General features: G+C 35.4%; 1 protein-coding gene and 1 pseudogene across 5 annotated transcripts in view; one reads left to right on the forward strand and one right to left on the reverse strand.

The window, feature by feature from the left end:
- Window positions 1-5,689, reverse strand: part of LOC144304750 (small ribosomal subunit protein eS1 pseudogene) — a 48,679-nt pseudogene extending 42,990 nt beyond the window's left edge.
- BAZ2B (bromodomain adjacent to zinc finger domain 2B) overlaps window positions 1-13,358 on the forward strand; it is a 294,178-nt gene that overhangs the window by 122,042 nt on the left and 158,778 nt on the right. The gene's annotated exons all lie outside the window — the stretch shown is intronic.

Here is a 13,358-nt window from a genome sequence, read left to right on the forward strand (position 1 = left end):
TATACTGAACTAAATCTATTACATCCTTGATTAATTGAAGAGTGCCCAGGGAATGAGTATTCTGATTATTTTTTTGAAACAGCTTTCTCTTAACATTTGTTACTGAAATTTTTACTATATATATATTTGTGCAAATGTAACATTACATTATTTTTTAGAGATTTGAAGATGGGAGAGAGCTACTGGGTCTTCATTTGACAATTTGAGCTACTGCTAATCTTGTTTGGTAAACAAAGTATAAACAAATATGGGTCTTGATTTGCTAATATGAACAACTAATCTTGTTTTATAAACAAAGTATAATCAAATATTAAATGTGTAACAGTAATTAAAAAATACCAGTGATGCCAAAAAGAAGAGAGGATTAATTGCTAAGTAATTAAAAAGATAAAATATTATGATTCGGGAATAAGAGAGAAGGGTCACTAGAATGACCAGGGAAGGCTGGAAAAAGAAAAAGGGACCTGATCTTCAAGCATTGAAGAAAAATTTCAAGTGTTAATTTTTTATAACATCTTTACTGAGATATTTCATACACTACAATTTATAATTTACCTACTAAAAGTATATAATCCAATGTATTCCACATTACTAAATTTTTCAAGTTGTGGAAAAATAGATAACATAAAAGTTACCATTTTAACTATTTTTAAAAAAACATTTATTTGAGAGAGAGCATGTGAGCTCATGGGGGGGGGGGGCGGGAGAGGGAGAGAAAGAATCTCAAGCCGACTCCCTCCTGAGCTCAAAGCCCTGTGGTGGGACTCAATCTCACAACCCTGAGGTCATGACCAGAGCCAAAATCAAGAGTTGGTCACTTAACTGTCTGAGCCATCCCAGTGCCCCTTCATTTTAACCATTTTTAAGTGTATAATTCATTGGCATTAATCACATTTACAATGTTGTGCAACAGTCACCACTCTCTTTTTCCAAAACTTTTCATCACCTCAAACAGAAATTCTCTAGCCATTAAGCACTAATTCTATATTACCCTCCTTTTCCCCAATCCCTGGTAAACTTGAATCTACTTTCTTTTTTTTCTAAGATTTTATTTATTTATTCATGAGAGACAGAGAGAGAGGCAGAGACACAGGCAGAGGGAGAAGCAGGCTCCATGCAGGGAAGCCCATGAAGGACTCGATCCTGGAACCCCAGGATCATGCCTTGAGCCAAAGATAGATGCTTAACCTCTGAGCCACCCAGGCATCCCTTGGATGTACTTTCTATCCCTATCAGTTTGTCTATTCTAGATATTTCCTGTAAGCAAAATCATATAATATTTGTCCTTTCATGTCAGGTTCATTTCACTTACTATAATGTTTTCAAGTTTCATCTATGTTATAGCACCTGTTGGAACTTCGTTGCTCTTTAGGGCTCAGTAATATCCTATTATTTATCTATCTTTCTATCACAGATATGACACATATATATGTATGTATATATCACATGTATCTATTTATCTCTTGATGGATTTTTTAAATCTTTATTTATTTATTTTAAAGATTTTGTTTATTTGAGAGAGAGGGAAAGAGCGCAAGCACAAGTGGGTGGAGGGGCAGAAGGAAAAGTAGACTCCCTGCTGAGCAGGGAGCCCGACACAGGGCCCAAACCCTGGACCCTGGGATCATGACCTGAGCCAAAGGCAAATTCCTAACTGACTGAGCCACCTCTTGATTGGTTTTTAAATGTACAGATATCTGTTCAAGATTGTGCTTTCAGTTCTTTTCAAGCATGTATGTGCCTTGGTGTGAAATTGGTAGGTCATGTGGCAATTTTATGTTTAGCTTTTTGAGAAACTGCTGTTTTTTACAGTGACTGCATCAAGCGTTAACTTTTATTCTGTTATACCATAGAGTATGTAAAAGATTAACTGAATCACTACTAGCTTCAGCACATAACTTATACTTTTCTTAAAAGGAAAAGAGAAAAAGGAAACATGTATGTGTAAAAAGCCACCTCTTAAAGTGAATTTTAATAAAATAAGCCTTCTGGTTGCCTGTAATTCCAATTTTGCTGTAATATTTATAAACATGGTCATCAAATCTCTGTTTCTCAGTTCCTAAGAATCTGTTGTGAAACGATAAGTATGGCCATTTCTACAAGTAATTAGTGTAACTTTAGTGTGATTCTGCCCAATGTTATTTTTTAGTTGCCTTTTTTGCATTATAAAGTAAAATCACTTATGTCTAGTTGGAAAATACTCCCAATACACCCTTCTTAGTCATTTTTTATTAATCTTATTTCATTTATGTTAACATTTTATAAGTCTTGAGAGAGAAGACTACTGGCATTTCAGTAGACATTTTTGAGATGACTCTTAAAAGTATAAATTCTGTAATTCCATGTGAGTTAGTAGAACAATGTTTACCTGTCTTTTTTAGATCAGTGAGGAGCCACTAAGCCAAAAGACAGGCTTATTTCACTAGCTGGATAAGGTCTTATAACCCAGGAAATGGGAAACCATATTGGAATAGGGAAACTTTTTTGACTTAATTACAAACATCCCTAGGAAGGATATATAATGTAATAAGCACATAAACAATAATGAGATCACTTGTGGATTCAATATGGGAATAGTAATAATGGATATAATTGGTTACCTTAATAAGAATATTGTTTAGGACATCAGAGAAGTAATTTCAGGAATAAAAGGAAGACTAATTAGAAGCTTCCTTAAAATTTCTCATCAAAAGTGGAGGGAGGCCCCCTGGGTGGCTCAATCGGTTAAGCATCCAGCTCTTGACTTTGGCTCAGGTCATGATCTCAGGGTCATGAGATCAAGCCTCATGGCAGGCTCTGGGCAAAACAGGGAGTCTGCTTGAGATTCTCTCTCTCTCTCTCTCTCTTTTTCTCTCCCCCTCTCTCTCCTTCTCCCTCCCCCTCTCCCTCTCCCCTTACCCCCAACTTGCCTTAATGGTGATTTCAGCTTACTGAGTCTTTCCACACTTATATAAGAACTGAGGAAAAAAAAAAAAAAGAACTGAGAAGGAGGGATCCCTGGATGGCTCAGTGGTTTAGCGCCTGCCTTTGGCCCGGGGCGCGATCCTGGAGTCCCAGGATCGAGTCCCACGTCTGGCTCCCAGCATGGAGCCTGCTTCTCCCTCCTTCTGTGTCTCTGCCTCTCTCTCTCTCTCTATGTCTATCATGAATAAGTAAATAAATAAATCTTAAAAAAAGAAAAACTGAGAAGGAGATTATAAGGTCTCTATGTCATCAACAAGATTAAACTTAGAAAAAAACTTTTGGGAAAACAGTTTCCAGTTGTTAAAAATAAAAAAAAACACAATACGTAATTGACCATAGAATTGTGGTTGACTCAAATATTTGAATAAGCTGCTGAAAATTAAATAATTAAATAAAATATTTTAAATGTTTTTATTGTGGCATTGCTGAATTGGTAAGAAACTAAAGAATTTAAAAGGATCAAAAGCTAAGTGAGGTATAAAATTTAAAGAGGAGATTAGAAGGCAATATTGTTAAAATATCCACAGTGTTAAAAGTGGTCTATAGATTCAGTGCAATCACTATCAAAATCTCAATGGCACTTTTTACAGACATAGAAAAACCAATTCTAAAATTCATATGGAACCCTAGAAGATCACAAACAGCCAAATCAATCTATAGAAAAAAAGAACAAAGCTGGAGGCATCACACTTCCTGATTTCAAAATATATTACAGAGCCACAGTAATCAAAACAGTTAGTACTAGAATTCAGACATATAGACCAATGAAGCAGAATAGAGAGCCCAGAAGTAAATCCATGCATATATAGTCAACTCATCTTGGAAGAGTGCCAAGAGTACACAATAAGAAAAGGCTAGTCTGTTCAGTAAGTGGTGATGGGAAAACTGCCTATCATCTGTATGCAAAAGAGTGAAATTGGACCCTTATTTTATGCTATACACAAAAAATCAACCAATATGGATTAAAGACTTAAATGTAAGACCTGAGGCTGTAAAATTCCCAGAATAAAACTTAGGGGCAAAGCTTCATGACATTGGTCTTGGCAATGATATGTGTCACCAAAAGCATAGGCAACAAAAATAAGAGAGTGAGACTACATCAAACTAAGAATCTTCTGCACAGCAAAGGAAATAGCAGAGTGAAAAGACAATGTATGGAGTAGGAGAAAATACTTGCAAACCACATATCTGATAACAAGTTAATCTTTAAAATATATAGCTGACCCTTGAACAACACAGGTTTGAAGTGTGTGGGTCCATTTACACGTGGAATTTTTTTTCAATAAATACAGTACAGCATTGTAAGTGTGTGTTTTCTTCCTAATGATTTTCTACATTCTATTTTATTTTCTCCTACTTTAAGACTACAGGATATAATATATATAATATACAAGATGTTTGTAAATCAACTATATTATTGGTAAGGCTTCTGGTCAACAGTAGGCAATTAGTAGTTAAGGTTTTGGGGAGTCAAAAGTTATATGCAGATTTTTGACTGCTCAAGGGATTGTGCCCCTAACTCTCGTGTTGTTCAAATGTCAACTGTGTAAGGAACTTTAACAATTCAATAGTACAAAAAACTGGTAAACTGATTTAAAGATGGACTAAAGACTTGAACAGACATTACTCCAAATAAGACATGAGAGCAGCTAACGTGTATATGAAAAGATGTTCATCATCACTAGTCACCGGAGAAACGCAAATCAAATCCACAAGAAGATAGCACTCCACACCTTTTCAGGGTGGCTATTATCAGAAAACAAAATACAAGTGTTCACTAAGATGTGAGGAGTTTGGAACCCTTGCACACTATGTAGAAATGTAAAATAATGCAGCCACTATGGAAAATAGTATAGAGGTTTCTTAAGAAATTAAAAATAGAATTACCATATGCTCTAGCAATCCCACTTCTTGGTGTTTATCCTGAAGAATTCAGTCAGGGTCTTCCAGACATATTACTGCTCCTGTGGTTCATTAGAACTATTCACGGTAGCCAAGAGGTGGAAACATCCTAAATGTACATCAACAGATGCGTGGATAAAGAAAATAGTTACATGAATTTGATGGAATATGGTTCAGCCTCAGAAGGAGGGAATTTGCCACTTTTGGCAGCAGCCACTTGTGCGTTTAGTATAATTATAATTAATTGTTGTCCTTTGTCCCTTCTCACTTTTCTTCTTTTAATTATTTTAGTCAGTTTAGAAGATTACTTACCACGTGGTAGGAAGCATAAGTGAGTCCTACATGTAATTTTGTCCCAGTATCTTAGTATCCCGATGACTGAATGGTACGGTGTTTGAGGTGTGCTTGTGCCAACACCATACCACCAGATGTGGGTGAACTCGACAGCTGGGGGGCATCTGTCTGCCTGCTGTTCTTCCCAGGTCTTCCTTTTTATCTTTCTTCTAAGATTGTCCAGAATTTCTGTTACCTCTTTATTGTAGTGATTTGAAGCCTGAATTTCTTTACTGAGTGAGCTGTTGATCAGTTGCCTAGTAAAATTTTTCTAGTTTTCATAGCAGATTTCTCCAGGTTTTAGATTTCTTCAGTCTATCAGGATACATTTTGGAAGCAAACCTCTTTTTTGTTTTTGTCCTTGAACATCAAGATCTCCTTTGCTGCCATTCAGATTTTCTTTGATGGCCATCAGCCAGCTTTCAGAAGGTCTTCTTATTATTCCAAACTCTATTTCAGGGACACATGAATCTTTAATGTTTATTACCATAGTTTAGTTACCTTATGGGCACCACCACTTCTCTGCTGGCTTATCCTGTAAGTTATTATACTTGATATGGAGCAGGTGGCTTATGTGTGAATGATGGATTATTTATCATTCCTACTAATAGTGCCAATTGTTGGACTCTTAGCTCTTTGGATATTTTGTGTTGTTAGATTCTTTCACTTACCTCATTATTTTCCTTTTGCTTATCCTCCTTATACCCTAGTACACAACTTACTAAGGGTGGAAATGGACTCAGTACTTTCAATTATTTATCTTTGACCCTAAAAGGAAAATACTCAGGATGTCAAAAATTGGGAAAAGGAGAGTAAGACATTGGTGGTAATGATGTTTTCCTTGCTGGCCCTATATTATAATAGATCTACAGGTTCTGAAAGGCAGGCCCTCTTTCCTAGGCTGCAGCCTAAGTATTAAAAGTATTCCTCAAGGTTTTGGGTGTTTCTTCAACCAGGCCTACTTGTTTTATTTTTCCTTGTGGTATTATTGCCCAAGTACCAGGAGATTTTCTTCATTTAATAATAGCTAATAGAAATCTACATCATTTCTCCCTGAAAGTTTTTCTAAAGTCTTTATTTCCTAAGTAGGATTAGTTTGTTCTAATACGTTTATTTTATTAATCATTCCTTAGACATGATATTAAAGCTGAACTTTGTGGATATTCAATTATCCAATGTGGCATATTACAATTCAGATATCCTGAATAGCTGGGACGATCTGTTCTAATACTAAGTCCACTTCTGCTCTCATCATGCTGCCTCCCTCCTTTTGGGGTCAAAGATAAATAACTGAGAGTACTGAGTCCATTTCCACCCTCAGTAACATAGAGCCTCAAGAAGTGATAGATATGTAAGGGTTACCAGGTAAGAGATTCATGGTTGGCTGGGGGGTCTTACCCAGGTAGTCACATGTCCTCGTAGAAACTTTTTTGGAGGTGTGGCAGTCTTATTTTCCCTCCTTCCTTTCAGTGTGCCTACTGTATATATAAACCTTGCCTTAGACAATGTATTTACAGCTGCCTTTATAAGAGTGCTTTGGGAAGAGGCAGAGGACTCTTGGAAAGTAGAGATCTTTGTTTCAGATTTCTCTGACTTGTGACAGAAGGATGACTGAGAGTTCTCATACCTGCCCCTGTTACCAGCCACCTTGAATGCTCACTTGGACACACGATAGACAATCTGTAATACACAGTTAGCTTTTGCATGTGTAACCTATTCAGATCCTTCATTAACACTTGTTTTTCAAGTTGTTGGTTGTTAGTTCTAGTGTATAGAAGCTCTCTTTACATTTATCTGCTATTACCTGCATGAATTTGTCTCTGTGTTTTAATTTTCCCACCTAGCTTTGGGACCTTAAAATTAATTATATTTTCTTGCCTTTCCCTCATGAGATCTTTTCATCTAGGCTGTCTATATATTTTCTTACACTTCTTGTACTCATTTTAATCCCTACCACCTCATTCTAGCAGATCTTTTTATTTTTCTTTTTATTTTAGTCTTCTAGCATTCTAATATTATATCCCAGGCCGGTAGGGCATGAGCACTAGCTGATCATTATTTCCATTTGAACCTCAAAATTGATGGAATTTAACAATGTTGAACTGAAGCTTTTTAAAACACCATGGCAATGGACTTAGAGCTTTCTAAAACTCTTAATGCATAGCTCCCATCCCCAAAGACTCTGATATAACCAGCCTGAAGTTGGACCTTGGCATAAATATAAATATTTTCTAAGATCCCCAGTTTCTAATATACAGCCAGGGTTGAGAATCATTGCGTTGAAGGAAGTCTAGGGTAAAACTCTTATGCAGCAAAGAATTTCTTTAATAGTAAATATTTGAAAACCTAGTAAATAAAGGCACTGTGCTGGAATTCTCTTCTACGAAATAAATCATACACTTGTTTGTTTTACAAGATTCTAAGTTAATATTTTTATTGGTCAAATTTTCCCAACGTGAATGAGTACTTCCAATTGTAGTGGGCTTACTACTTTTATCTGAGGATATTATGTAAGTCATTTTCATAATGTTACTTCTGTCCATCAATATTCAAAATAAATTGATTGTGATTATATAATAAACATGTAGCTTTGTAAATCAACTTCTATTTACTGAGACAGATTTTGAAACATAATTGCTCTCTGCATCTTTGTTTAAAATATATGTTACATAATCAGACTGAATAGCAAAATCAAATTAATTCATGTGAAACTTTGTTAGAGGAATGTTCTGGACCAGCACTTTTATGCATTTGTAGATAATATTTCATACTTATATAAAAATATTTGCCATTTAAGCAGAGTGGAATCTTGTTTATCTGTCTTCAAGTCTTCAATAGGATTCTAATATATGTCTTAAGACAGAGATGTTTAATATGAGACTCATAAACCAAGTGTGACTGAACTGACCTCTCAGGGTCTTGGTATATTTTAAGTAAAATAAAATTAGCTAATGCAAGGGAAGTAGTAACCCTAACATCTTTACTGTAATGAATTTGAGAAGTTTGATATAAATATTGGAAAAGAGTTGATTGGCATAAATAGATCACTTGAATGGCAAGTTAAATTTTTAGGTTTCAACAGTTTATTAAAATTAAAAGAAGGGGCCTAAGTACCAACTGAGAATTTGTACTTTGAACTTTATAAATTAGGTTTTTTGAATGATAGGATAAATTTACTAATAATGAGAAATAATGCTTTTGCTTTATCAAGATTATAGTATATTTAGAAGAAGTTAAAGTTTAAAACATTGGTCTTTTTATTCAATTTACTTATTTGAAGAGATTTTCTGATTTACTTTTTTCCCCAAAGAATTTATTTATTTATTCATGACATGGAGAGACAAAGGCAGAGATACAGGCAGAGGCAGCTCCATGCAGGGAGCCTGATGTGGGACTCAATCCTGGAACTCCAGGATCATACCCTGAGCCGAAGGCAGCCGCTCAACCACGGAGCCACCCAGGAGTCCCCTGATTTACTTTCTTAGGCTCTTGACTTCTTGGAATTAAATAGGTCCCAAATTTGTCAGTCATCTTGGATATCTGTTCATTTATTGATTCAACAAATATTCAATGAACATATTCTATATACTAGGGCTGTTCTAGGCCTCTGAAGATACCAATCTATACCCATATGTAGCTTATATAACTAAGTCTTGTGGAGGGAGTTAGACAATAAGTAGAAAAATGAAATATATAGTAGATGGTATATTTTAGGTGATATATTTTAGATGGATAAAATATATTTTGGATTGTAATAAGTACTCAGGAGAAGTGGTATTGGTGATGTGGTAATTTTTAAAGTGGTCAGGAAAGGCCTCAGGAAGAAAGCAATGTTAGAACATTTGACCATTCTGAACTAAACTTGTAGGAGGAGGTTTTTGTTTTTGTTTTTAAAGCAAGCATTACTAATGTATTTTCAAAAGTCGAGTCCCAAGCATATGGGTAAACTATAGTTAGAGATGTTAAATTAAATCACCCAGTGTCAGATGCTGTTAATTAGTACCTTAGCTGGACGTGGAATCCAGGCCTCTTTATTCCAAGTACTCTTTCTTGTTATTTTGCTCCTTTATTTGGGGATGTGAAGATGAGATGTGGTTGGTTATTATATATGTTATTGTTACACCTTTCTGCTACTTATTGAGAAGATCTGTAATCAGGTAAAATAATAATTTTTAGATGGATAAGAAAGCATAAGCAATCATAAAATTTTTGCTTCTAAGTACAGGATTATAAAAGACCAAGAAGGATCATATAGAATAAGTTGATATTCATACTTAAAACAGAATGGAGACTGCTTCTATGTAAGGTTGAAGTAACTTTTTTCTACTATAATGGTAGTGGGATTGGGTTAACTGATCAAAGACTTGGAATGCAGGATAAAGAATATTTTGTACTAACTTTAACAAGGATATGGGGACTGTCCAACAGAGCAGCCAGAAACATTGGAGTTAGTCTAGAGCATTAAATAGTTATCAGAGGAATCCAAGGTCTTACACAAACAATAAATGGAACCATCAAATCAAAAAAAAAATGAGGAAAAATGAAAAGTTGATAGAAGTGACAGAACCAGAATAGAATCAAGTAAAAACAGGAGAGTAGGTTCAAAATTAGGATCATGATTGACAAGTAGATGTCTAACTGTCCCTCTTATAGGTCCTTAATATTTGTTACTGAGTTTGGAGTGATAAATTGAAGGAAATGTGTGGGCCTTGCTGGCTAACTAACATTTTTCCACTTCAGAAATTGAAAAAGGATAAGCAGTTTGTTTAGTCATTGACAAGCATATTTATGAAGACTTGAAATTATTTCTACAATAAAAATTTGTAAAAAATAGAGGGTTGTTTTCCCTATATCTTAAGTTTCTTTTTCATTTTTTTAAACTGACAATTGGTATAAATATTACCATACATATAATGCAGAGATATTGAAAGAATTTTAAGTAGGAAGTGGCAGGATCAGCTTTTTGTGTTAAAACAAGTATGATTTTTCTTAATAGGATTATTGTGGCTGTGTGGAGGAGGATTGGGGAAGAGAGAAACAGACCTCTTAGAGAAGGTTGTTACAGTATTTTCAGTAAGAATTGATTTAGGATTGTACTTAAGATGATAGTGGGAATAGAGAGAAGATATTGAAGAAGCAGAATCAGCTTAAGAGAGTGAACAGTTTATGTGGTTTAGAATCTCAGGCTTATTTTTCTTTGTTAAATCTGTCTATTATAAAAATCCAGCTAGTCACATGACCATTGGAATGAAGTTGTAGAACAAGTCTGGTAAGTTCTTAGGAACTTATAATGTTGGATAAACCTGTTCAGTTCCCAAACTAAATTAATATAGCGTTAGCAAGTTTATATAAATGTGTACACACACACATACACACCCAGAGAAGCCAAATTAACTACATGGGTGAGTTCTTGAGAGGCTTTGATAACATGAAAGGTCATTCTAGGAACATTCTACATTCGGTCTTGGAAATAGAGGCTGAAACTGAGAATACCGACTAAAATTTCAGTAGAGAATGCATTAAGTCAAACAGCATCTTGTCAACATGAGATCCAAAGTCTTTTTTTTTTAATACCAGCTTTATGGACATATAATTCACATACCATACAATTCACCCGTTTAAAGTATACAATTCAGTATTTAGTATATTCACAAGTTATACGATCATTATCACAATCAACTCAAACATTTTATCATCCCCAAAAGAAACTCAGTACTCAATAGCAGCAATTCTCCATTCTTCCCACAGCCTAAGGCAACTGTTAATCTACTTTCTGTCTCTACAGATTTGCCTTTTCTGGACATTTCGTATATACAGAATCATGCAATATATTGTCATTTGTGACTGGCTTCTTTTACTTAGAATAGTATTTTCAAGGTTCTTCCATGTTGCAGCATCTATCAATATTTCATTCCTTTCCATTGCCAATTTATATTTCATTGTGTGGATATACTACCTTTTATTTATCATTTGACAGTCATTTGGGTTATATCCACATTCATACATGAGTTTTTATGTGGATATATGTTTTCATTTCATTTTGGTATATACTTAAGAGTTCCTGGGTCATATGGTAGCTCTGTGTTTAGCCTTTTGAGGGACCCAAGTATTCTTTTTTTAAATATTTTATTTATTTATTAGAGAAAGAGAGAGAGAGAGAGAGAGAGAGAGAGAGCAGGCAGAGGGAGAAGCAGGCTCCATGCAGAGAGCCGGATGTGGGACTCGATCCCAGGTATCCAGGATCATGCCTTGGGCTGAAGGCGGCGCTAAACTGCTAAGCCACCGGGGCTGCCCAGTATTATTTTTTTTTAATTTAAATTTTAGTTAGTATATAATGCAATATTGGTTTCTGGAGTAGAATTCAGTGATTCATCACTTACATACCACACCAAGTATTCATCACAAATGCCCCCTTAATACCCATCACCCCACCCACCTCCCTCCATCCACCCGCAGTTTGTTCTCTGTAGTTAAGAGTCTCTATTGATTTGTTTCCCTTTCTCCTTTTTCTTTCCTTTTCCCTATCCCCATATGTTCATCTGTTTTCTTCCTTAAATTCCACAGATGAGTGAGATCATATGGTATTTGTCTTTCTCTGACTTATTTCACTTAACATAATATACTCTTGCTCCATTCACAGTGTTCCAAATGGCAAGATTTCTTTTTTTAATGGCTGAGTAATATTCTATTGTATATATATGTTATATCGTTTTTATCCATTCATCAGTCAGTGGACATTTGGGCTCTCTCTATAGGTTAGCTGTTATCGATAATGCTGCTATAAAGGTCAGGGTGCATATACCCCTTCAAATCTGTAATTTTGTATCCTTTGGGTAAATACCTAGTAGTGCTAGATTGCTAGATTATAGGGTAGTTCTGCTTTTAAATTCGAGGAACCTCCATACTGTTCTCTAAAGTAGCTACACTAGTTTGCATTTCCATCAGCAATGTAAGAAGATTCCCCTTTCTCTGCACCCTCACTAACATCTGTTGTTTCTTCTGTTGTTACTTTTAGCCATTCTGACAGGTATGAGGTGGTATCTCATCATGGTTTTGATTTGTTTCCCTAATGATAAGTGATGTTGAGTATCTTTTCACTTGTCTGTTAGCCATCTGAATGTCTTTTTTGGAAAAGTGTCTATTCATGTCTTCTGTGCATTTCTTAACTGGATTATTTGTTTTTGGGTGAGTTTGAGAAATTCTTTATAGATTTTGGATACTAAAACTCTTTATCAAATATGTCATTTGCATATATCTTCTTCCATTCCATAGGCTTTTAGTTTTGTTGATTGCTTCCCTTGCTGTGCAGAAGCTTTTTATCTTGATGAAGCCCCAATATTTTTGCTTATGCTTCCCTTGCCTCTGGTGATGTGTCTAGTAGGAAGTTGATATGAAGGTCAAAGAGGTTTCTGTTTGTGCTCTCCTCTTGGATTTTGATGATTTCCTGTCTCATATTTAGGTCTTTCATCCATTTCGAATTTGTTTATGTGTATGGTATAAGAAAGTGGTCCAGTTTCATTCTTCTGCATGTTGTTGTTCAGTTTTCCCAGTACAATTTGTTGAAGAAACCATCTTTTTTCCATTGGATATTCTTTCCTGCTTTGTTGAAGATTGGTTGACCTTATAGTTGCACATCTATATCTGGGTTCTCTGTTCTGTTCCATTGATCTATGTGTCTGTTTTTGTCCCAATTCCATACTGTATTGATGGCTATACCTTTGTAATATAGCTTGAAATCCTGAATCAGGATGCCTCCAGTTTTTCTTTTTCAGAGTTGCTTTGACTATTTGGGGTCTTATGTGGAAACCTAAGTATTCTTAACTTTTAAACATTTGAAGTAGAATATTAGATAGCTGCTTAAAGCATACTTTTGTAGTCCAAATAAGTATTTATGGTTCTATCATTAGACTGTATTTATTTTAGTGACCAGTAAGCTATTTCGGGATGCCTGGGTGGCTCAGCACTTAAGCACGTCTGCCTTTGGCTCAGGATGTGATCCTGGAGTCCTGGAATCAAGTCCCACATTGGGCTCCCTGCCCCTGCCCTGGAGTCTGCTTCTCCCTCTGCCTGTGTCTCTGCCTCTCTCTGTGTCTCTCATGAATAAATAAATAAAATCTTAAAAAAATAATAAAAAGTAAGATATTTCAAAAGGATACTTA

Source organism: Canis aureus, chromosome 34 (genome assembly GCF_053574225.1).
Source record: "Canis aureus isolate CA01 chromosome 34, VMU_Caureus_v.1.0, whole genome shotgun sequence".
NCBI classification, from domain to species: domain Eukaryota; kingdom Metazoa; phylum Chordata; class Mammalia; order Carnivora; family Canidae; genus Canis; species Canis aureus.